This window comes from Aquarana catesbeiana, linkage group LG01, assembly GCF_042186555.1.
Source record: "Aquarana catesbeiana isolate 2022-GZ linkage group LG01, ASM4218655v1, whole genome shotgun sequence".
Taxonomy (NCBI): domain Eukaryota; kingdom Metazoa; phylum Chordata; class Amphibia; order Anura; family Ranidae; genus Aquarana; species Aquarana catesbeiana.
Genome location: NC_133324.1, coordinates 199,190,433 through 199,216,483, shown reverse-complemented (window position 1 = coordinate 199,216,483; position 26,051 = coordinate 199,190,433).

Here is a 26,051-nt window from a genome sequence, read left to right as displayed (position 1 = left end):
ATTAATTACGCAGTCAAAAGAACGATGTGGAGGTAAAACCTCTGCCTTTTGCTTGCAAAATACGTAAGTTTAGTTCTCCATTTTCCCAATCAAAAGAAGGGTTATGTTGTTGTAACCATGGGTAACCAAGGATAACGGGCAGAAGTGGAGAGTCAATAAGAGACAAGACAACTCCCTCTTTGTGGAGTACGCCTACCTGAAGGGTGATTGTTGTAGTCTCAAATTTTACAATGCCATTTCCCAAGGGTTGTCCATTCAGGGTGGTGATGTTCAGGGGTCTAGACTTTGGAACAAATGGGATGTTATTTTCTTTAGCAAAAGTGTAGTAGTCCAAGAATATGCTAGCGGCTCCAGAATCCACAAAGGCCTCACAGGAGACAAGTTTATAGGGTAAATGGATAATTGCGGAAACGGTAATGTTGGTCTTGGAGGGTATACCTGTAAGGTCTAACCCAGCTCCTCCAACACTGGTTAGACCCTGCCTTTTACTGGACGGGAAGGGCAGACAGATAACAAATGTCCTTTAAGTCCACAGTACAGGCATAGGCCCAATGCACGCCTCCTTTGTTTCTCAGTTAGGTGGAGACGGCTTACTTCCATGGGTTCCACAGGAGCCTTGGGTTCAACTGAGAATTCAGGTTCTAGCTGAGGTGGTGCTTGGAAGTTAGGGGCCAAACGATAAAGTGGCCTAGGAAACTTGCGAGTTCTAAGTCTCTCTTGGCACCTTTCATGATACCAGACATCCAGACGAACACACAGCTCTATGAATTTCTCAAGGTCTTCTGAGGAATCCTTATAGACTAATTTGTCCTTGATGCGATCTGTAAGACCTTTTCGCAAGGCTGTGCGTAATGCCCTTGAGTCCCAATTAGTCTCAGCAGCCAGGGTACGGAACTCAATAGCATATTGTGTCACAGACCTGGTACCTTGTTGTATGTCCAAAAGTGAGTACTCAGCTGCAGAAGCTCTACCTGGCTTGCCAAATACAGTCTGGAGAGAAGCCAGAAATTTGTCAGCGTCTTGCAGCACAGGATCATTGCGTTCCAGGTAAGGAGAGACCCAGGCCAGGGCCTTCCCCTTTAACGAGGAAATTACAAAAGTCACTTTGGCAGACGAAGTGTTAAAAGTCCCAGGGTTGTTGCGGAAATGCAAACAACAAACATTTAAAAAGCCTCTGCAGTCCTCAGTATCACCACCAAATTTTTCAGGCAGGGGAAGTTTGGGTGGTACAGAAGAGGTAGGTTGGATCTGAGCAGGAGTCTGGGCCATTGCAGAAGTACCAGGCAAGCAAGATTTAAGCATAGTACAAAGTTCATCTAACTTTGTGTCTAGGGAAGAAAGATGCTGTTCATGAGCTCCAATCAATTGTCCCTGACATGAAATCACCTTAACAATCTCAGCAGGGTCCACTGCCACTGTGGCCTGTAATGTAAGGTACCTGTGATAGGTAGTATCCGAAGTGGAGCTTGTGTGCTGAGGATTCAGGTGAAAACTTGGTCAGGCAGATCAGGTTGGCAACAGATCAGGCTCTAAGAGATAAGAAGCACTGCTATTTATGGGCTGCTTTGATTGTTGATTATCCACAGCTGGCTGTAGGTGGGGATAGTGAGTCTAAGGTAATGCATCAAACTGAGAGAACATAGCCATAGCTCCAGAGCTCTTCTGTGGCACAGCAAGTAAGACTGCAGCTGTGGGACCAGAAACATCCCAGTTCGAATACACCCAGGTACACGACAGTGGATTCTTATTTCCGTGCTCAATAGCAGTGTATTTGTTAAGTTGGTGTAGTTACAGTGACAATGTGCTGTAAAATGTACCAAACTCAAGCAATTTTAGGGACTCCAAGTAATTAATTCAAGGAGTTGAAAAGGCTGAATATTTTTTATCATTAATGCATTACATACATTAACAACAACAACATTGTGTGTCTGTAGCAGACCCACAGCACAACATAATAGTTAGCTGAAGAAGAGATTGTCACCTCATGAAGCAAATAAGTTATGTTTGCACTATTGAAGAAAATGACCACATTTAAAAGGCCATTTGAAAACCTAGGAGACATATAACAAACACAAATAGTAATTCAAATGAAATATGAGTTTAGTATAAAACTAAATTTTATTTAACCACTTGCCGCCCGCCATATAGCAGAATGACGGTGGAAAAGTGGTTTCAATAACCTGACTGGACGTCATATGACGTCCGCAGGATATTGAGCCGCTGCACGCCCCCAGGGGCGAGCATTGCGCCGATCGTTGTTGCGGGGTGTCAGTCTGACACCCCGCAGCACCGATCTAGGTAAAGAGTCTCTGACGGAGACTCTTTACCACGTGATCAGCCGTGTCCAATCACGGCTGATCACGATGTAAATAGGAAGAGCCGGTGATCGGCTTTTCCTCACTCGCGTCTGACAGACGCGAGTAGAGGAGAGCCGATTGGCTGCTCTCCTGACGGGGGGGTCTGTGCTGATTTTTTATCAGCACAGCCCCCCCTCGGATCCTACCCAGGACCACCAGGGAAGCCTCCCAGGACCACCAGGGAAGCCACCCAGGACCACCAGGGAAACCAGCCACACTGGACCACCAGGTATGCCCCTAGACCCCCAGGGAAATACTAACCAGTGCAAAGGCAGCTGCCAATCAATGCCCAGGCAGCTGCCAATCAGTGCCCACTCCAATGCCTATCACTGCCAGTGCCACCAGGGATGCCAATCAGTGCCGCGTATCAGTGCCGTGTATCAGTGCCCATCAGTGCCACGTATCCGTGCCCATCAGTGCCCAGCAGTGCCGGCTATCAGTGCCCAGCAGTGCCGCCTATCAGTGCCCATCAGTGCCACCCATAAGAACCCATCTTTGCAGCCTTTCAGCACCCATCAGTGTCGCCCATCAGTGCCCACCAGTGCCACCCATGAGTGCCCATCAATGCTCATCAGTGCTGCATATTAGTGCCACCCATCAGTGCTGCCTACCAGTGCCCATCAGTGCCACATATCAGTGCCCATCGTCAGTGCCCATCAGTGCCTGCTCATTGGTGCCACCTCATCAGTGCCGCCTTATCAGTGCCTGTCAGTGCCGCCTTATCAGTGCCCATCAGTGAGAGAGAAAATTTACTTATTTACAAAATTTTCAAACAGAAACAAAAGCAAAACTTTTATTTTTTTCAAAATTTTCAGTCTTTTTTTATTTGTTTAGCAAAAAATAAAAACCGCAGAGGTGATCAAATACCACCAAAAGAAAGCTCTATTTGTGGGAACAAAATGATAAAAATTTAGTTTGGGTACAGTGTAGCATGACCGCGCAATTGTCATTCAAACTGCGACAGCACTGAAAGCTGAAAATTGGTCTGGGCAGGAAGGTGTCTAAGTGCCCGGTATTGAAGTGGTTAACATCAACCAAATTTTGCTGTAAAGCAACTGCCCCTCTACCCACAAAGTACTCCAGATATTTTTGGCGGACTTCTCTGGCAGTTTGGGCGGGCAAGCCAGCACGGCCACTTTCCAGAGCCGTCAGTACTGTTGATTCAGCTGCAAAGTCCACCTCAGTTAAAACTGAGGCAAGATAGCTGGCTGCATTTCTCCTTAAATAATTGTGAAGAATGCAGGAGCACAACACCACATGATTGAGTTTGTATTCTGCCAGGTTGATCGCAGAAAAAAAAAGCCGGAACTGACTCGACATGATGCCAAACGCATGCTCCACAAAACTTCGGGCACAAGACAGCCGACAGTTCAAAATCCTCTGCTCTAGGGTCAGGTTCCTCATGGGGAACAGCCTCATGAGATGTTCCCCCAGAGCAAAGGCCTCATCCGCAACAAACACAAAGTTGAGGCCCTTCACATTCTCCTCAGGAGGTGGCAACCTTAAGGTGCCATTTTGTAGCCAATAGTAGAATTCTGTCTGGGTTATCACTCCTCCATCCGAGTTTCGCCCGTTCTTCCCAACGTTAAGGTATAGAAATTCATAATTGGCCGACACCACCGCTAACATGACTATACTAGAAAAGCCCTTATAATTGAAATAATAAGAGCCTGAGTTGGGTGGTGGGACAATCCGCATATGCTTCTCATCAATAGCACCACCACAGTTGGGAAAAATCCCACTGATGGTGGAATTGGGAAGCCGCAGTCTGCCATTCCTGTGGGTTTGAAGGAAACTGTGGAGTCAAACAAGAAAAAATAAAATTAGTACTTTTGCACATAACATTGCAAGCAGATAAGACACAAACATTCTTGGCCAATATAAGTATAACATTTATTGAAATGAGTATTTAAAGACAAAAGTATAAGGTCAGCGTATCCGATTCCTCAACCTCTCTGGTGGCCCATTCTAAAAATGTTATGGTGGGGGGATGGGGGGATGGGTAGATGTTTTGGACAGGTAACTCTCTCCCCTTCCATGAGAGCTGAATACATAAATGTGTGTTACATTGGCCAGCCCCTCCTTACTTACACTATTGGCAGCCCACTGGACAGGTAAGAAGTGTCATAATTCAAAAATATGGTTACACACTGTCCAAATTAAAGTACATTTTTACATTAGGAAATTACCTATCAAGATAATAGTAGACAATAACTATCAACAGTATTCAGGCAGGCCCTTGCACTTTATGCTTTGTTGAATTCATCCAGAAATAGGACCACAAAAGAGGTATAATGTGTATGTGTTTGGCAAAGTCAGCAGATTATTGGTATCAGATGACTTAGCATTTTGGGAGGGAGGGTTCCAAATGAGTTTGGGCCCCCCAAAAATTGCCTCTTGCACTCTGTCTGAATTTGAGGACAACAACAATATTTGTACACATTTTAGGGGGTGTTTAGGGTAAGCACAAAAATGTAACTGACAAAATACATTGTTAAGTTACTAGGCTAGGTGTGTGTGGGCCCAGGATAGCATGTTGGGGAGGTTAGTGAAGGCATATGGAATGAAGAAATGAATACAATACATTAGCAAACATTAAATACATAGAATGTGATGATAAAGGCTAAAACTTACCCGAATATAGTCCTTCTGCAAGACTTGTATGATGGCAGAACAAGTCTCTGGAATAATAACTCCCAGAGCCTGGGGGGAGATCCCAGTGGTAAACTTGGTGGTAAACTTGATGTCCTGGAGACTTCTCCCCATCACCAACTACTGCAAGGTGGCAACGAGCCTTTGTTCGGGAGTAATGGCTTGCCATGTGTCCTGCTTACTAATGCATGTGTCCTGCTTACTAATATAGGGGGTAAGCAAAGCCAATAGACAGTGAAAGCAGGGGTCCGTTATCAGGAGATAATTCCTGAAATCATCAAGATTATTCTCCTGGAGCTCCAGCAGAAAAGGCATATGGCAGAATTGGTCAAGATTAAGCAACCAATTCTTGGTCCAATAACTCCTTCTCCCCCCTGTTCCTGGACTGGACTTGGGTCAAAGCAATAATTCCAAGCCCAATAATAGCACGATCTCTCCGACGAGTACGCCACATGGCTAGTAGACAAATGGCTGTTCAGAAATGAACTGACAAGAAAGCATTGAAAATCAGAAAGAACCTGACAAGCACGACCAGAAATCATAAATGAACTGACAAGCACGCACTAAAAATCAGGAGCAACCAAAAAGAATGCACTGAAAAACAGAAACTAACTGACAAGCACGCACTGAAAAACAGAAACGAACCGACAAACACAACCTGAAAAAACAGAAACAAACTGACAAGCACGAGGCTGAAAAGTGCGAATAAACACTCACCAAACTTCTACTAACTCGAGATTAGCAGAAGGAGCCCAGATAGGTGGGAGAGGGAGGAGCCGGATGTGGGCGTAGTTTAGGTACCGACGCCGAACCCGGGATGCCTGGCATCTCCCCACCCATGATGCAGGCTTCGGTTTGTGTGCGGACCATCCCCTAGCCCGTCGCCGCTCCCTCAGCACGCTGCCCTCGGCCCCCCCCCCTCGTCGGACATCCTAACCCCAGGTCTCAGTCGCAGCTGGTGGAGAAGGTGAGAGCGGTGTGCCCGAATTCCACACACTAAGCCGGCACTGCAGAATGGAGCTCCGTTACAGCTGTGAGCATCTCTGTAGAGCAGGCAGCCTGTTGCCCCCCGCTGGGACCATGAATAACACAGGGATCTTCTAAAGGCTGGGATCGGGGAGATCGCCCCCTATGCCACTCGCAAGGAACCTAAAGAAGGTGAAGTCCATATCGATATTACGGAAGCTGTGGGATGTCATTAAGGTACAGGAGACAGCCCCTGAAGGCATGGAAATGGTAAGACACTGACAGTCCAAACTGACCGGAGGGGTAAGTGACTTCTAAGATTACATAGACCTGCATGATCTACATGAATTACAAGACTCCATATGTTATTGTTATATCGTTACAACCACCCGGTGCAGCAAAACTAAGGAGGAAGGTTAATCGGCAATATCCCGCACCACCCTATTAGTCTTTTTTTTCTTGCTGAACATAACAACTCAATTGGTCTTTGGTGATTTTCTCATACAAGGGTGTGGAAAAAGGAGTATTCATGTATAATCGCTGGGGATTTATGCAAGCAGTGTGACATGCTATACCATGCAGCCCATAGAAATCTGTAGTTAATGCAGATTTAGAGGCGATCGCCGGCGATACATTATTAAACACACCGGTTTGGAATAGCGAAGGTCTGGTGGCACGGGCTGGCGACTCATTAGCCACCACCCCCGCTGGGAATAAAATACCGGCCTAACCCAAAACTATTCACGGAAGTAAGGTAGTAGCAGAACGAAGGAAAAGAAATAAAAAGAATTGTATTCCTTGCACCAAAAACATCGTAAACACAAACCTACTGAAAACGCTCTGTTCAGACGGAACTGGGGGGAAACCAATAGGCGGTAAAAAAAAAAAAAAGCAAATCATGTGGTTATGTGAGGTGTGTGTAAACAATAAATAGTGGTTTTAAGTGTGGACTCCTGGACAGTGGCCAGCGCCCAGTGCATAGACTAAACCCCCATAAGAGCAGAACAGCCCCCGCATGGTAGAAGGGACCCTTCCAAAGATCGCTCTTTGATCGGAAAAACAAAAAAAATAACTACAGGAGAGGGATATCAGTCACAGGAGCAGGCCCGCTGCAGCCCGCTGTGACAGAGGAGGTGTGTAAGGAGGAAGTGAGGTTGGTGCACTCGCTACGATCTCGCCCCCCCTGTTCCTATTAAGAAGAGGGAAAAGAAGAAAGGAAGGGGAGAGAAGAGGGGAAAAAGAAAGGTGACAGAGAAGAAGGAAAAATGAGAGGTAAATCAACGAAAGGGGCAACCGCTAATCCGCCTAGAACAAGCGCAAGCCCGGGAAACATTAGAAAATACATGGTAAACGATAATAGTAAGGAAAGCCCGGGGAAAGCAACCGGGGCCAAAAGTAAATCTCCAGAATGTTTATCTAAAATGGGGACAAGAAGACAGCTGGCTGATACTGATTTACGACACTCTGGTAGGGAGTTAATGGAAGAACCATCAACGGAGCCCCAACAAAAAAAGCAGCTCCCCACAAAGGGAGAAATTGCAGAAATGTTCGCTAAGCTTGAAATATCGATTAAAGGTGAGATAGGAACTCTGCATGAAAACATGAACCATATCTTAAAAAGAGTCGAGGGGGTAGAAACCATACTGGACAAGCAAGGGGCCAAGATAAAAGATCTAAAACTCCAGATGGAAGAGTTGCAGAAAGAACAAAGGAACATAAGGTACAGATTGGAAGACCAAGAGAACCGTAATAGAAGGAAAAATCTCCAAATCAGAGGCCTTCCAGAGATACAAGGCGAAAACGAGAACCTGCAAGAAAAAATGGATGCAATTTTTGGAGGTCTGATTAACCCAACTGATACCAGTCCTAAATTAAAACTGGATAGAGTCCATAGGATTAGAAAGCCGGCTGAAATTAGTGGAGACGTTCCACGAGATGTTATCATACGATTTCATAATTATCAGGATAAGGAACAGATCAAAGTCAGCATTAGGAAAAATCAACAATTGAAGTTTGGGGAAACAAACCTGCAAATCTTCCCGGATCTGGCTGCAGAGACCCTAATCAGGAGAAGAACCCTGAAATCACTACTTGCCGTACTCAAAACACATGAGGTTCAATACTCTTGGGGCTTCCCCGCTTGCCTAATTGGACGTAAAGATGGTCGTTCAGTAGTATTGAGATTCCCGGAAGAAACGCATACATTTTGTCATCGTTTGGATATTCCACTAGTAGAAATCCCGGGTTGGTGGGAGAGAACAGTTAATCAAGAATCCACAGAGGAATTGACAGTATGGAAACCCATACTTAAAGCAAAATGAAATAATACGCATGAATCGGCGGACAACAAGGGTGTGGGTGGGGGAGGAGGATGGGGGGTACAGGAGGGGGGATGCGAGAGGGGGTGGAGGGGTGTTAGTGTTACAATGTATGGGCTCCTACCTCCTAGTTGGGATCAAAAATCTGAGAATAAGAGAAGATGTCTAGTTTAAAAATGTTTTCTTACAATGTAAGAGGCTTGAATTCTCCCACAAAATAGGCCAATATATTAAGCGAACTGAAATTCCTGAAAGCTGATATGGTAATGCTCCAAGAGACACATTTGTGTATTAATAGGTGCCAAAAAATTTTTTCTAGAGATTTCCCAGTATGGCTATATGGGGACTCCCCAATTAAGGGGGCAAAAGGAGTGGCCATAGGGTTTGCCAAGGAGGTAAGGCTTGAGCTAGAAGAGAGAATGGCCGACCCTGAAGGACGATATCTTTTCTTGAGAGGTAAAATAAATGGCTCAGATTGCTCACTGGCAAACATTTATGGACCAAATAAGAACACAACTAGATATTTAATGGGAGCCCTGGTCAAATTCGAAGAATTTAAGAGTGGGGGAGCCATCATAGTGGGGGACTTTAATTTATGTCTGGATCCAGCGAGAGATTGTACGTCCCATGCACGGGGGGCAGGTGGAGTTTGGGCAAATAAATTCCAAAAGAAGTTTCAACAGCTCCAACTTGTGGATGTTTGGAGGATGCAACATGGCAATACAAGGGACTACACAATCTATTCCCCCTTGCATGCGACGTATTCGAGATTGGATTTCTTCTTGGTTGAACATCGGCTACTGGAGGCGGTCACTGATGCTGGTATTGGTAACATGACGTTTTCAGACCATGCACCGGTGAGCCATCAAATAAAATTGGGGGAACCCCGAATACAGGGTACAAGTTGGAGATTGAATGAGGATCTTCTTCAAGAAAAGGATACTACAAAAAGGATTAAAGATGAATTAGATCTGTACTTTAAAATAAATGTGCCCGGGGAGATAACTGAGGCTACAGTCTGGGAGGCACACAAAGCATACATTAGGGGCATCTTAATGATGATAGGATCGGAAAGAAAAAAGAGAATGGTAAAAGAGAAGAGTACCCTGTTAAAAGAAATCCATGAACTAGAACAGCAACATAAGACATCGAGTGACGGGGAGGTGATGGCAAGATTACATAGGAGAAGAGAAGAGTTGAGGGACTTAACTGAGCATGAAACTCGTAAGACCTATAACCTAGTAAAAAAAGATAGATACATAAACAGCAATAAACCGGGCAAATTGTTAGCCAGGGCCTTGAAAGAAAAGAAAAATACTAACTATATTGAGAAAATAAGGACCAAATCTGGAGATATCAGATATAGAACGTGTGATATTGCGAAAGCTTTTCAAGAATTCTATGGAGAGGGGCGTGGCTGGATGTGATCGGGGCAGCACGCGTCTCTGAGGAGCTCCATACATCCTGAGCTAATCCTTAGATTTAGAGTGAATCCCCCTGTTTTTAACTTACACTAACATCTGGGGGAAGGTGAACGGACCCCAATCATGCATTCCTCGGCGTCCAAAAAGGCACAGAAGCAGCTGCATGACCAGCGCCAGACACGCTCAGCAAAGGAGGCAGTGAGAGACTCTGCCCCTGCCATCTTGCCTGCAAGGGAGCCTGAACAGCGCGCCAAGCATACGATGGCAAATATGGCGCCGACCAGGAGCCTGAAGGAGATGAACGCTGAGCACGAAGCTGGGGAAGAACAAATACTGGCTGTGGATGCGGAGGCAATAACGGGTCCGATCCTAAAAGCCATTAACCTGAGTAAGTCGGAGCTCATGGGGCGCATAGACCATTTATCATCTGAATGCACTTTGATCAGGCACGATCTAGACAAAATCAGGGGCAGGCTTACAACAGTGGAAGACAGAGTTTCAGGGGTGGAGGACACTTCTCACACACAAGGCATACATCTAGCTGAACTCCGGGACCTGGTGAAGTCCCTGCAACATAGGGCAGATGATGCTGAAGACCGCCAAAGGAGGAACAATATTAGGGTGGTGGGCTTGCCTGAAGGTGCTGGGGGGGAAAGCCTACACTCTTTGCTGAGGTCCTGTTTAAACAGTTACTTTCCCTGAAGGATTTACCCCCCCACTTATGTGGTAGAGAGAGCGCACAGGGTCCCCACAGGAAGAAGACCCCCTGGTGCCTATCTCAGACCTTTCCTGGTTTGATTCCTGAATTATAGAGACAGGGATATGATCCTAGCAAAATCTAGAAGAATTCAAGACTTGAAATCTGAGAATACGCACCTTATGTTGTTCCTGGATTTTTCAGCGGCCACGCAGCAGAGACGCCGCTCTTTCAATGATGTACGCAGGAGACTTCGTGAAAAGGAGGTGCAATACAGTATGTTATACCCGAGCAAACTACGGAGTACAATATAAAGGCACAGTGAAGTTCTTTGAAAATCATGCAGAGGCCTGCGAATGGATGGATAAGGAACTTGCTTAAACTTTCTGAAACAGAAGATGGATCGAATGAGGAAGTAAGAAAGTGCTAGTTTACATACAAGTTGCACCAGTTGTGCCAATTGGTTTGTTCCCAGTTACTCAGGGCCTACAATGATTGGTCTGGACATTCGTTTGGCTAGTTATTTGCTTTTGATTGAATATTACTTTGTCGGACATACGCATGCACAGAATTTCTTTGATAAGTAACTTTAATGAAGGGCACAGGGTAAGAAAAAACCCTAACCCCGGAAAATCCAGTGGATGCTGTTCAGACCCTGAGCAGAAATACATCGCTGGGCATGATAGTGCACCAGATAAATGAATAGGATGACGTCAGTGTGAAATCTCAACCAGGGACATCACCTCCAGCTTTTAATTGCATGGCCTCCGGCAAATGGCAGTCTGCACTCTTGGGTAGATCAACCAATGTCTTTTATCTTTCTGCAGAGCATACTGGAATGCGTGGGAAAGAGGACTACCATTCCCCTGAAGATGATGGGAGTCTGCAGGTCGAAAGAGGAATGTCCGGTCCTGAGTTCTTTTACCCAGGCATCTCTCTCCCCCATTGCAGAGATTTATTCTCTCTTCTTTTTTTTTTTTATTTTTAGGACCCTATTTTTCTTTCATTTTTGCAAATTACATATCTACTCCGAAGATTCACTTTTTTTGTTTTATGGAGCATACGGTAACAGAGACCAACATACAGAAACTCTGCCAAACTTCGATTAATGCCGTTGGAACTCTCCATCAGGATTGGTTCGTGTTTTTGGAGAAAAGCTACATACCGGAACTTTTTTGTTTTTTGGTTTTGGTATTCTGGTATACTTTTTTTTACTGGAAATTTTTTTTTTTTGATGTTTCTGGTATAATAGCAGGGGGAGAAAAGTCACTTGTCACAGCTCACAAAACTGAAGCTAATTTAACAACCTTTGATATAGAAAGTTTACTAGAATGTACGGTGGTCGGGGAATGGGAGAAGCCAGTGTCATTTGCAGACGGTAAGGATAATCATTACAGTAGTAATAACAATGGCAGATTAACTAAAAATAGTGTCTTGGAACGTCAGAGGCATGAACAATGAATTTAAAAGGGCCTCGGTGTTCCAATACCTGAAACAGTCTAAACCACACATAATTCTTTTACAAGAAACACACTTGGATGGCAACAGGGTAATGTCCCTGCGCAAACCATGGATACAGAGGGCTTTGCACTCCACGTATTCTACTTTTGCCAGAGGAGTGTCCATGTTAATAAGCAAATCTGTCCCATGTACTATTCATAGGGTTATTACTGATTCAGGGGGAAGGTTTGTGGCTGTTGTACTGACTGTATATCATTGTCAAATTCTGCTGGTAAATGTCTACATACCCCCTCCATTTCAGGGCCAACTACTTTTTGACATGCTAACTAAATTAGCCCAATTTTTACATCTGCCTGCCCTTTTTTTGGGAGATTTCAACGCAATTCTAGATGCGGCCTTGGACTCTTCTAATTTAAGCAGAGGGAGCTCGGCTGACTTGAACGGATGGGCTTCTGTGGCTGGGCTGGTTGAGCTGTGGAGATAGAAACATCCAAATGTAAAGGGGTACGCCCATATATCATTGTCGCATGGGTCATCGGCCAGGATTGACCTAGCTTTTGGTAATACTCGAACTTTACAATATGTAATTGATGTTGAATATATGGCAGGAGGTCTGTCAGATCATAATCCCCTATCGCTAACTCTCTCTTTTGCTACAGGTCAGGCAAGGGGTGGGTGGCGACTTTCGCCCAGTTGGTTACAACATGAACAAGTTGAAACTCAACTGGCGGAAATGATAAAAACATATTGGTCTACCAATACTGACTCATCAGAGCCACCAGTAGTCTGGGATGCCTTTAAGGCGCAGGTAAGAGGGGAATGCATTTCGGCCATAAAGACAGCAAGAATGAATGATAATGAAATACTAAATACCTTGAAACAGAAAGAGAGGGAATGTGCTGAAAAACAGGTGGAAGCCCCCACAAAGGTCTCATACGAGGCTCTTCTGGAGGCGAGGAGGGAGTTGTCACTGCATATTAAAGGTCTGACACGAACAGAATTAAATAGGAATGATCACACGATATTTGCAGAAGGCGTCAAAAACAGGAAACTCTTAGCTATGCTAGTGGCAGATTATCACCCAGTGGCACACATACCAGCTATTAGAGACAAGGGGGGCACACTAGTCACTGACCCATCCTTGATTATGAAGGAATTCATTGATTTCTTTTCTACACTATACCCCAATTCCGCAATAAGATACAGCAAAGCTGGATTCGCTACTATCTAAACTGACTATACCAAGACTAACTATAGAAGACAGTAACATATTAGATGCTAAAATAACAGTTAAAGAGGTACAGAACGCAATTTTTGCCTTCCCCCCAACAAGGCTCTGGGTCCTGATGGCTTCCCAGCTGACTTTTACAAGGCGCATGTGGATCAACTGGCCGAGAGATTTAACTGGCTATTAGAACATAGTATCGAAAATTCTTCCCTACCAGTTTCCATGCTTGAGGCCTATATGATCCTCCTGCCCAAACCAGGGAAAGACCCGACAGAGTGTGCATCTTACCGCCCCATAGCATTACTAAACGTGGACCTTAAAATTCTAACCAAAATTCTGGCAACTAGATTAGCTCTAGTCATTCAAACGGTGGTAAATATAGATCAGACCGGGTTCATGCCAGGAAAATCAACTGATACTAACCTAAGAAGACTTTTCACTCACATACAACTTCCACGGACAGATACAGATACCAGAATAGTAGTGTCATTAGATATAGAAAAAGCCTTTGACACGGTTGATTGGGTGTTTATGTTCAAAGTATTGGAGGCAATGGGTTTTGGGGCGCAATTTAGAGGATGGATCTCCATGCTGTATAGAAACCCTTAGGTGGCTATCAGAATGGGATCGAGGATTTCTGAATTCTTTGAGTTGGGCAGGGGCACAAGACAGGGGTGCCCGTTGTCCCCTTTCTTGTTTGCCCTGGTTATGGAGCCCCTGGCCATCGTATTGAGAGCCTCTGGAGAGGTGCAGGCAATCAAAGTAGGTACAATTCATGAAACTCTAGCGTTATACGCAGATGATATGCTCCTGTTTCTAGGTGACCCTGATACTTCACTAGAGGCAGTACTAAAGATTTTAAATGAATTTGGGAAGTTCTCTGGGTTGAAGGTAAATTGGAGCAAGTCATCCATATTACCTCTAGACGCTAAAGCCAGGGAAAAAGCGAATTCAGGGATGCCCCTGCAATGGGTAACATCACTCAAGTACTTGGGGGTGAAAATAACGGCAAATATTAAGGATTATATCACTTTAAATCTAATGCCCCTGTTGACCCTTCTCAAGCAAAAAGTGCTTTCCTGGAGCAAATTACCCCTTTCGCTTATAGGTAGAATCAGCCTACTTAAGATGAAGTTCCTACTGGTACTACTATACTTCATACGCCACTCCCCAGTATGGATACCCAAAACATATTTCAAACAAATTGAAGGAATTATTGGTTCTTTGTGCCCCCAAACCCCCTAGGATAGGAATCAAAGTACTACAAGAGCCTCGTGATCAGGGAGGAATGGCGTTGCCCGACTGGCACAAATACTATCTGGCTGGCCAGATGGTGTTTGCCCGGAGATGGCTAATGTCAGATGATGGGGACTCAGCCACAGTTTTGGAGGCGGCACATTTGGGTTCCTATGAAAGCCTGCGATTGGCGCTATTTTGGGGTACCAAATCAGATTTGCTTTTGACAACAACTATGAAAGCTACTATTAAGGCCTGGGAATTGGCGGTAAGACTGGCATCACCTAGCTATGGGGGACTTTCCCCATTGACCCCACTGTGGATGAATCACACTTTACCTCACTTTTATAACTTACCAGATCCAGGGGTTTGGGCGGTCAAGGGCGTAAAAACACTCAAAGACATCACGACATTGGGAGATCTTCTGACCTTCTCCCAATTACAGTCTAGACACAAGCTGCCCAACTCATATTTATTTTGTTTCTTCCAGATTAGACATGCATTTCAGAATCAACTTGGAGAGTTGAGAGTGGAGTCTTTGCCATCCGCTCTTGAATCCCTATTGTCTGCAGAGGGCCTGAGCAAGGTCCTCTCGGTGACGTATAGGGAACTCTTTAAATCAACACCGAAAGCAATTACAAAATGCCGAACCAAATGGGAAATGGAGGTTCCGGACCTACAGGGGGAGGACTGGGATGACCTTTGGAATCAGCTGTTCAGGTACCTGGTATCAGCCAGAGACAGACTAATACAATTCAAGTTTTTACATAGAAGTTACTGTACACCAGCCAGATTAGCCAAGATCTATGGTAGTACATTGGCGGAGTGTTGGAGGTGCTCTGCATCTCCAGCTGATGCTGAACATATTTTTTGGCTATGTTCACATATACAAGATTTTTGGAAAGTGATTACAACATGCATACCAGACCTCCTTTCGGTACCTATAACATTGACAATTAGGGTGTGCCTGCTGGGACTGGTGGACGAGGTGGTTCCAAAACGATCCATGCGAACGTTACTCACTATTTTATTGTTTTACGGGAAAAAGGCCATTTTGCTTAGATGGAAAAATGCCAAAGCGCCTGATATAAACTTTTGGAAAATTCTGGTAAATTCAATGTTACCCCACTATACATATACATATGGAGCAAGGGGATGTAATAAAAAATTTGATAAAATATGGAAAGTGTGGTACGAGTCAGCTACTACGGTGGGTTAAATTATGACTGATGTAGCAATCAGTAAGACCAAATAAAATGTAATGCGAACAATCTGAGAGTGTGAGACACTATTCAGTATGATGAGAGAGGGATTGTTATTAGTATGAAGGAGAATACAGACTAGTGGTGCTGCGACCCTCATTCTACGATCACCAAATATATGATTTTATAAGCAAAGAAGAAAGACAAGGTACATAAGGTTATGATATACATTATAAGCTGTGAGCTGTGACAAGGAGGGTGGAGGGAGGGGGGGTAAAGTAGGGGGAAGTTTGTATAGGCCCTGCGTGGCCAGATGTTGTCCTGGGAATGTGCTACGTTGGCAGATTCTCAGTGTATGTTTGTACTGTAAAATTTTCAATAAAAAGACATTTACAAAAAAAAAGAATTCTATGGAGAGCTTTACGCAATTAATATAAACAACCCGCAAGAGGCCAATAAAAAAAAAGAGAGAAAATCAAAAACTTTTTAAAGGAGGCGTGTTTACCTAAAATAGCGGAAAGCGACAAAACCATCCTTGATGCCCCTATAACAGAACAGGAGATTAAGAAAGCCCTTCGGGACACCCCAACCAGCAAAAGCCCAGGGCCAGACGGGCTGACTGTTATATATTACAAAAAATTTCAGGACCTATTGATCCCCAAAATGTGTTCATATATGAATGGGATAGGGGAGAAATGGGAGATGAGAAAAGAAGCACTAGAAGCCAGTTTTGCCATCATTTGGAAAGAAGGAAAGGATAGTACGTTATGCTCCAGTTATAGGCCCATTTCTCTCCTAAATGCTGACACAAAACTATTTGCTAAGATATTAGCAGATAGGTTGAAACGAATAATCAATGAGATTATCCACCCTAACCAGGTGGGTTTCGTGCCAGGAAGAGAAGGGAGGGATGATGGCATTAAGACATTACTGGTTGTCCAGAGAATAAAAGAAAGCGGAGCCCCAGGTCTACTCTTGTCAATAGACGCTGAAAAAGCCTTTGACAGGGTAGACTGGGGCTTCATGTGGGATACTTTAGAGGAGATTGGACTGGGTTACAGAATGCTTAGTTGGATAAAGGCCTTATATACACACCCTACTGCGAGAGTGAAGACGAACGGAACTCTCTCTGAGCCATTTAAAATGTACAATGGCACCAGACAGGGGTGCCCACTTTCTCCATTGTTGTTTGTGCTGGCATTGGAGCCCCTTCTAGCGAAGATAAGGCTTATACCGGATATCAGTGGGGTAAAAATAGGTGAAGAAGAGTACAAATTGGCTGCCTTCATGGATGACGTATTATTTTATGTCACCCGTCCGAGGACTACCCTCCTGAATCTGTTAGCGACCATAAAAGCCTATGGTAGGTGGTCCAATTTCTGGGTCAACTCAACCAAGTCAGAAACGCTAGATATAATTGAAGGTAAAGTAGGGGATAATACATATCAGAAGTTTTTTCCATTTAAATGGGGGATGAAAGAGCTCAACTACCTAGGAGTCAAAATAACTACAACTAAAGAGTCACTGTTCCAAGCTAACTTTATGCCACTCCTTAATGAGATCAAGACTGACCTGAACAGAATATTGCATAACCAACTTTCATGGGGAGGAAGAATCAATTTATTCAAGATGTCAATCCTCCCAAAAATGATTTATAAAATGCAAATGCTTCCAATTCTAATCCCACAGATCTATTTTAAGAGATTGCGCACCATATTCCTAAAGTTTATATGGAGAGGGAAAAAACCCTGAATAAAGTTTACACAATTAACTAAAGATGAGAGGAAGGGGGGGTGGGGGGCACCTGATATCAGAAAATATTACAAGGCGATCACCTTATCACGCATATTAGATTGGGTAAAAAACAATAATAAAAAACAATGGGTGAAAATAGAAAATAAAATGAGTGAAGCAGAGTTGGGCAAGATAGTGTGGATCCCACCACAGCATAGAAAATTGAGCATGGTAGTAACGGAGATCACAAAACTTGCACTTAATATGTGGGATAAATTGCACGAGAGGGAACACTGGGAGTATAACTCACTGTTAATTCCGCTTAAGGACACAGATTATTTTACACCAGGTAAAGAAGATCTGTTTGGGAGGTGGATTTTGAAGGAGGACGTCCAATTAAAAGACATCATGAGACAGGGCAAGATATGTGCATTTCAAGAACTAAAAGTAAAAAATGAATGGTTTATTATAGATCCATGGAGGTTATAAGCAGCTGAAACATTTTGTTGACTCACTCCCGCAGCCAATTAGGTCGATGGAGGGCCTTCTCCCCATGGAGAATATATGTACGGAGAAAGTCTTGAGAAGTGGGGGAAGGAATTAGACATCAAGATTAGTGGAATGGAGATGGGGCTGATTCTGAAAAGGGTGAAGGCCACCTCGGTCAGCCTTAAGCTATCCGAGATGAATTATGAGATTCTTGCGAGAATGTACATTACCCCTGATAGAGCACATAGAATCCAGAAGGAAACATCGCAATTATGCTGGAGGGGCTGTGGAGATATTGGGACAATGGCGCACATATGGTGGCAGTGTCCGGAAATTAAAAAATATTGGGGGGAGACCATTTGTGAGATTACTAGCATGGATATCCCGGACGACCCCTGGGTGTGTTTGTACCACGGTAGTAAAATGCCCACAAAGATGTATCTCAATTCACTACTACCACACCTCCTTAATGCAGCCAAGAGCCTCATTCCTAGATATTGGTTGGATAGAGGGAGATCTACAATGCGGGAGTGGTTCAACAAGATAAATGAAATTCACTGCCTGGAATATTTGAGGTATAGTGAAGGGTTAGAAATGGAAGTCTTTGAGGAGACATGGAGGGATTGGGTAAAATATAAGTACTGACTCTGAGCAGCCGAGGGGTGGGGAACATAGATTGATGCCTCATTGTGAATACAGAAACTAGACGATCACTACCAACTAATGTAAATGAGTAGGACAAGGATTGGAATAGATAAAAGTTATGATAACAGGGGGAGGAGCCAGGATAGCAACAAGTGAAATTAGGGTTAGATTATAGGGGGGGATCACGGGGTAGTCGAGGGGGGGTTGGTTTAGGAGGGTTATTGAGGATAAACAATTTCTAGAGGTAGATTTGTATTTGTTTTTTTTTTTTTTATATCATTATGAGTAATTGGTGAATAAAGACTGACTACGCCACAATGATGTGAATGCGTAAAGGGATGAGATTGAACTGTAAAGTTGAAACTATATCTCCCACATAACACTTCGCTGAAGTGGCAAAAAAAAAAAAAAAAGCAGAAGGAGCCCAAAGAGTGGTGCATGACTAGTGAACTTCCTTTTTATCGGTTCACAATTGTTGGCCAACATTTGTGTGGCCATGTGTATGCAAGAGAAGTTTGAGCCAACGCCCTTCATACAAAATTCCACGGTTTTGTTGGCGGAAAATCCGATCATGTGTACGAGGCTTTAGATGGCACTGCTTTTCTTCTAGACATTGAGAGTAAAAGCTCGCAATTTCCTAGTCTGTGTTATTCTTAACTGAGTTTCTGTATGTCATATGAGCACATGGTCAAGATATTGGTATAGCACACTAATGAGCTGATTTTTTTTAGATGTATATTTTAGCCTGTGTTTATGTTCTTTACTATTCGGATATGCAGACTTGATTGAACGTTTAACACAGATTTTACATTTTTTTAACGCATCATGGGCTAAAGACATTTTAATCTTATCAGCCAAACAAGAGCCAAGAAACCAAACTGATCCTGTTTTAAAGTGAAATTTGGCTGCTGGTTTAGCAGTAGTCATTAACCCCTTCCCGACCGGCGCACGCCGATGTACGTCGGCAGAATGGCACGGCTGGGCAAATGGACTTACAGGTACGTCCATTTGAATTTCCCGCCATGCCATTGCATGCGCACCGGCCGGGAGCTCCGTGAGTTGGGTCACGGGTCCCGCGGACTCGATCGCCACAGGGATATCCGCGATCGCCTCACGGAGAGGACAAGTGTCACTGATCACAGCTCCCTGTAGTCGGGAGCAGTGATCAGTGTAATGAAACAACTACCCCATCCCCCCTACAGTTAGTAATCACTCCCCTAGGACATACTTAACCCCTCCCCGCCCCCTAGTGGTTAACCCCTTCACTGCCAGTGTCATTTACACAGGAATCAGTGCATTTTTATAGCACTGATTGCTGTATATAGTTACATAGTTACATAGTAGGTGAGGTTGAAAAAAGACACAAGTCCATCAAGTCCAACCTATGTGTGTGATTATGTGTCAGTATTACATTACATATCCCTGTATATTGCGGTCATTCAGGTGATTATCTAATAGTTTCTTGAAGCTATCAATGCTCCCCGCTGAGACCACCGCCTGTGGAAGGGAATTCCACATCCTTGCCGCTCTTACAGTAAAGAACCCTCTACGTAGTTTAAGGTTAAACCTCTTTTCTTCTAATTGTAATGAGTGGCCACGAGTCTTATTAAACTCTCTTCTGCGAAAAAGTTTTATCCCTATTGTGGGGTCACCAGTAGGGATGAGCTTCGTGTTCGAGTCGAACCCATGTTCGACTCGAACATCGGCTGTTCGATCGTTCGCCGAATTGCGAACGTTATGGGCCGTTCGCGCTAAATTCGTGTGGCGCGTCACGGCCCATAATTCACTGCGGCATCGCAGTGCATTGCTGGCTGATGATTGGCCAAGCATGCACTATGACCCGCATGCTTGGCCAATCACAGCGCTGTCAGTAGAGAGAGCTGTAATTGGCCAAAGCCAGGGTGGCTTTGGCCAATTACGGCTCAGGGCATTTAGTACACACCCCACACTATATAAGGCCGCCTGCACGGCGGCCCTGTGTAGTGTGTGTTCCGGTGTGCTGAGAGATAGAGAGAGAGAGAGACAGTGTCATTTGATTTGAGTTAGATAGATTAGGCAGAACAGTCAGTCAGTTAGCTGCACTTACAGTGTATTGTGTATATATATGCATCCCAGGTGTTGCATATATATATATACACTGTATTCAGTTTAGCTAGATCCGTTCCTGTTATCTTCTATCTAGACTATTTACATTTAATGCAGTGCGTCCTGCTCACAGTGTTCAGCTAGATCCGTTCCTGTTATCTTCTAGACTATTTACATTTAGTGCAGTGCGTCCTGCTCACAGTGTTCAGCTAGATCCGTTCCTGCTATTTACATTTAGTGCAGTGCGTCCTGCTCACAGTGTTCAGCTAGATCCGTTCCTGTTAAATTCCTACTGACCGGCAGGCTTGTCTGGTTACAGTATATAAAGCTACCTGAAGAAAATTACAGGTGTTCTATTTGATCCTATTAGTACCACGGTCAGGCAGCTAGACTATTTACATTTAGTACAGTGTGTCCTGCTCACAGTGTTCAGCTAGATCCGTTCCTGTTATCTTCCTACTGACAGGCAGGCTTGTCTGGTTACAGTATATAAAGCTACCTGAAGAAAATTACAGGTGTTCTATTTGATCCTATTAGTACCACGGTCAGGCAGCTAGACTATTTACATTTAGTACAGTGCGTCCTGCTCACAGTGTACAGCTAGATCCGTTCCTGTTATCTTCCTACTGACAGGCAGGCTTGTCTGGTTACAGTATATAAAGCTACCTGAAGAAAATTACAGGTGTTCTATTTGATCCTATTAGTACCACGGTCAGGCAGCTAGACTATTTACATTTAGTACAGTGCGTCCTGCTCACAGTGTTCAGCTAGATCCGTTCCTGTTATCTTCCTACTGACAGGCAGGCTTGTCTGGTTACAGTATATAAAGCTACCTGAAGAAAATTACAGGTGTTCTATTTGATCCTATTAGTACCACGGTCAGGCAGCTAGACTATTTACATTTAGTACAGTGCGTCCTGCTCACAGTGTTCAGCTAGATCCGTTCCTGTTATCTTCCTACTGACAGGCAGGCTTGTCTGGTTACAGTATATAAAGCTACTTGAAGAAAATTACAGGTGTTCTATCCCAGCTTAGTGCAGCTACAGGCCATTAGTATGTCTGGAAGGCCAAGAAGGAGAGGCAGACAGTCACAAGCCAATAAGAGAGGGCAAGCAGGCTCTGTGTCTAGTGCTGGTCGTGGAGACGGTGCATCCTCATCAGCACGTGGCCATGGGACACGCTTGGCCTTTTTTTCGGCAGCTGGCCATGTTGAGCCGCAACATGCGGAAGACTTGGTCGAGTGGATGACCAAGCCGTCCTCATCCTCCTCATCCTCTCTCACCCATGCCCAGGGTGCTTTGTCTGGCAAAGCAGCGGCCTCTTCCCTCAGCTCAATGTCATCAGTGACTCCTTCCCTAGCTCCACCATGTCCTCATGAGGATTCCCTCGAACTGTTTGACCACAGTGTTGGGTACATGCTCCAGGAGGATGCCCAGCGTTTGGAAGGCTCTGATGACGATACTGAGCTCGATGAAGGCAGTAACATGAGCGCGGACAGAGGGGGTGCCCAAGAAGGACAGCAATCTGGCAGTCATGCTCCCCCTGCTGCAGCATACTGCCAGGTTTGCTCCAGTGATGAGGAGGGAGGGGATGATGAGGTCACTGACTCAACGTGGGTGCCTGATAGGAGAGAGGAGGAGGAGGAGGAGGAGGAGGAGGAGGAGGAGGAGGAGGAGGAGGCGGCAGCACATCACCAACGAGGCAGGATGCCCTCCAGGGGCCAGCCTAAGGGCAGCACATTGACTGCATCACACCCCAAAGCTCCACATGTGCAGGGCGCTGCAGTCTCTGCGCGTTATTCAAAAAGTTCTTTGGTGTGGGCCTTTTTTGAGACGAGTGCATCAGATCGCACCGCTGCTATTTGCAACATATGTCTCAAGCGTATCTCGCGTGGCCAAAATATCTCCCGCTTGGGTACCACATGCTTGACCAGACATATGTTGACCTGCCATGCAGTTCGTTGGCAAGCGTATCTAAAAGACCCACACCAAAGAACAAAGAGGATCTCTCCTTGCTCCTCATCAGCTGAGATTTCCAACCCCACTAGACCTTCAGTCCTCTCTGAGACCTGCAGTGAGAGGAATGAAGGTGTAGAATTAGGTGTGTCACAGCCAAGTACTTGTGGGCAATCTGCTTTTGGTACACCGACGTCAGATTGTACCAGGCAAATTTCCCTGCCCCAGCTGCTGCACCGCCGAAAGAAGTTTGCTCCCAGCCATCCACATGCCCAGCGGTTGAATGCTAGCTTGGCAAAATTGCTAGCACTTCAACTGCTGCCTTTTCAGTTGGTAGACTCTGCCCCCTTCCGTGAGTTTGTGGAATGTGCGGTTCCTCAGTGGCAGGTACCCAAACGCCACTTTTTCTCACGGAAGGCGATTCCGGCTCTCTACCGGCATGTGGAAGGCAATGTCCATGCCTCGCTGGACAGGGCGGTCAGCGGTAAGGTGCATATTACCGCTGACTCATGGTCCAGCAGGCATGGACAGGGACGTTACCTAAGTTTCACGGCGCATTGGGTGACTCTGCTGGCAGCTGGGAAGGATGCAGGACAAGGTGCAGTAGTGTTGGAGGTTGTTCCGCCACCACGCCTCCAAAATGCTGATTGTGACACACCTCTCTCCTCCACCCCCTCCTCTTCTTCTTCCTCCATGGCCTCTTCCTCGGAACCAGCGGTGCTCCGTAGGCGTTCAAGGGGCTACGCAAGTACGCAGGCCAAAAGATGCCATGCGGTGCTTGAGCTGGTGTGCTTGGGGGACAGGAGCCACACTGGGGCAGAGGTTCTGTCAGCTCTGCAGGGGCAGGTTCAGAGGTGGTTGACGCCACGCCAACTTAAGGCAGGAATGGTGGTTTGCGACAATGGCACCAACCTCCTCTCTGCCCTCCGACAGGGACAAATGACCCATGTGCCCTGTTTGGCTCACGTCCTTAACTTGGTGGTGCAGCGGTTCTTGGGCAGGTACCCGGGCTTACAGGATGTCCTGAGGCAGGCCAGGAAAGTCTGTGTGCATTTCCGCCGGTCATATAATGCCAGTGCTCGGCTGACGGACCTCCAAAAGGAGTTTAACCTGCCCAAGAACCGCCTAATCTGTGACATGCCCACCAGGTGGAACTCAACGTTGGCCATGCTGCAGCGGCTGCACACGCAGCAGAGGGCCATCAATGAGTACCTGTGCGACTATGGCACCAGGACAGGGTCAGGGGAGCTTGGTTTTTTTTCCCCACGCCAGTGGGCCATGATCAGGGATGCATGCACTGTCCTGTCACCATTCGAGGAGGCCACGAGGATGGTGAGCAGTGACAGTGCATGCATCAGTGACACTGTCCCCCTTGTCCACCTGTTGGAGCACACGCTGCGTGGAATAATGGACAGGGCACTTGAGGCAGAACAGAGGCAGGAAGAGGAGGACTTCCTTAGCTCTCAAGGCCCCCTTTATCCAGACAGTGTTCCTGCGTGCCCGCCGATCACACAGGAAGAGGAGGAGGAGGAAGAGGAGGAGGAGGAAGATTGTGTCAGTATGGAGGTGGAGCCTGGCACTCAGCATCAGCAGCAGTCTTTAAGGGATCAGTCCCAAGAAACACATGGACTTGTACGTGGCTGGGAGGAGGTGGCTGCGGACCATGTCGTTCTTAGTGACCCAGAGGACTCCGGACCGAATGCCTCAGCAAACCTACGCTGCATGGCCTCCCTGATCCTGCAAAGCCTGCGTAAGGATCCTCGTATTCGTGGTATCAAGGAGAAGGACCAATACTGGCTGGCAACCCTCCTTGATCCACGTTACAAGGGTAAGGTTGCGGACCTTATCTTGCCATCGCAGAGGGAGCAGAGGATGAAACATCTTCGGGAGGCCTTGCAGAAAGGTCTGTGCAACGCGTTCCCAGAGACTGGGAGGTTACAAACTCCTGTTTCTGGACAACGTGTTGCTGAGGCTTCGGTCAGTCAAAGAAGGAGCGGTGGAGAAGGTGGCCGTCTGACCGATGCGTTCAGACAATTTTTTGGTCCGCAGCCCCAAGGTATGATCGGTTCCAGCAACCATCGCCAGCGTCTGTTTTACATGGTGCAGGAATACCTAGGGGCAAGATCAGACTTGGACACCTTTCCCACCGAAAATCCTCTGGGTTACTGGGTCTTGAGGATGGATCACTGGCCAGAGCTTGCACAGTATGCAATTGAGCTACTGGCCTGTCCTGCATCCAGCGTTCTTTCGGAACGCACATTCAGTGCTGCTGGAGGCGTGGTAACCGATCACAGGGTGCGTCTGTCCACCGACTCGGTCGATCGGCTGACCTTCATAAAAATGAATGAGTCTTGGATCACCACCAGCTACCAAGCACCTGATGCTGATGTAACCGAATAATTTTTTTTGAAATCTCAGATCCCTTCAAAGACTGCCTATGCTGATGCTGAGTGACTATCCCTGAGTAATTATCCTCTTCCTCCTCAATCATCACGCTGATAGCTTGTAAGAACATTTTTGGTTCTGGGCGCCACCACCAGTGCCTAAGGCACAATTTTTCAGCCCCTGTTTAACAGGGGCGTGTAATTACAATTTTTGATGTAATACTTTGCAGCAGGGCTCGTTCCTGCATTCCAACTAGAGTGTCTGTGAGGGGTTGCAGTGTTGTGGCACCAGCACCAGTGCCTAAGGCCCAATTTTTCTGCCCCTGTCTAACGGGGGCGTGTAATTACAATTTTTGATGCAATACTTTGCAGCAGGGCTCGTTCCTGCGTTCCAACTAGAGTGTCTGTGAGGGGTTGCAGTGTTGTGGCACCAGCACCAGTGCCTAAGGCCCAATTTTTCTGCCCCTGTCTAACAGGGGCGTGTAATTACAATTTTTGAAGCAATACTTTGCAGCAGGGCTCGTTCCTGCGTTCCAACTAGAGTGTCTGTGAGGGGTTGCAGTGTTGTGGCACCAGCACCAGTGCCTAAGGCCTAATTTTTCAGCTCCTGTTCAACAGGGGCATGTAATTACAATTCTTGATCTAATATTTCACAGCAGGGCCCTGTGAGGGCTTACAGTGTTGTGGACACAGCAATACCTAAGGCTCAAATTTCTGCTGAGTATATAGGGCAGGACCCTACTTTCAAACATCTAACTTACAAATGACTCCTACTTGCAAACGGAAGGAGACAACAGGAAGTGAGATGAAATCTACCCCTAGGAAGGGAAATTCTCTCCTGTAAGAGTTAATATGGGAAAACAATTTCTCCTTTCCACTGATGCTTTCCAATCCTTGTTCCACAAAAAAACCCAAATTTTCAAAAAACATTTTTCATTGGGACAAAAAAGTGAGGTGAAATCTTCTGAAGAGGAGGAAAGACAGCAAAACAAATGTCACAGGGGTGATAACCCTTCCCTATGTTTTCCAAAAAGCTTAGAAAAGATTTTTTGGCTGGAGCTAAACACGTTAAAAATGTTCAAAATTACAAACAGATTCTACTTAACAACAAACCTACAGTCCCTGTCTTGTTTGCACCGCCTGTATACTGCTGTTCAGAGTATATAGGGCCTGGTGGCCCCACACCTTTCCTTATTTTAATTTGGGTGCGGGGTTCCC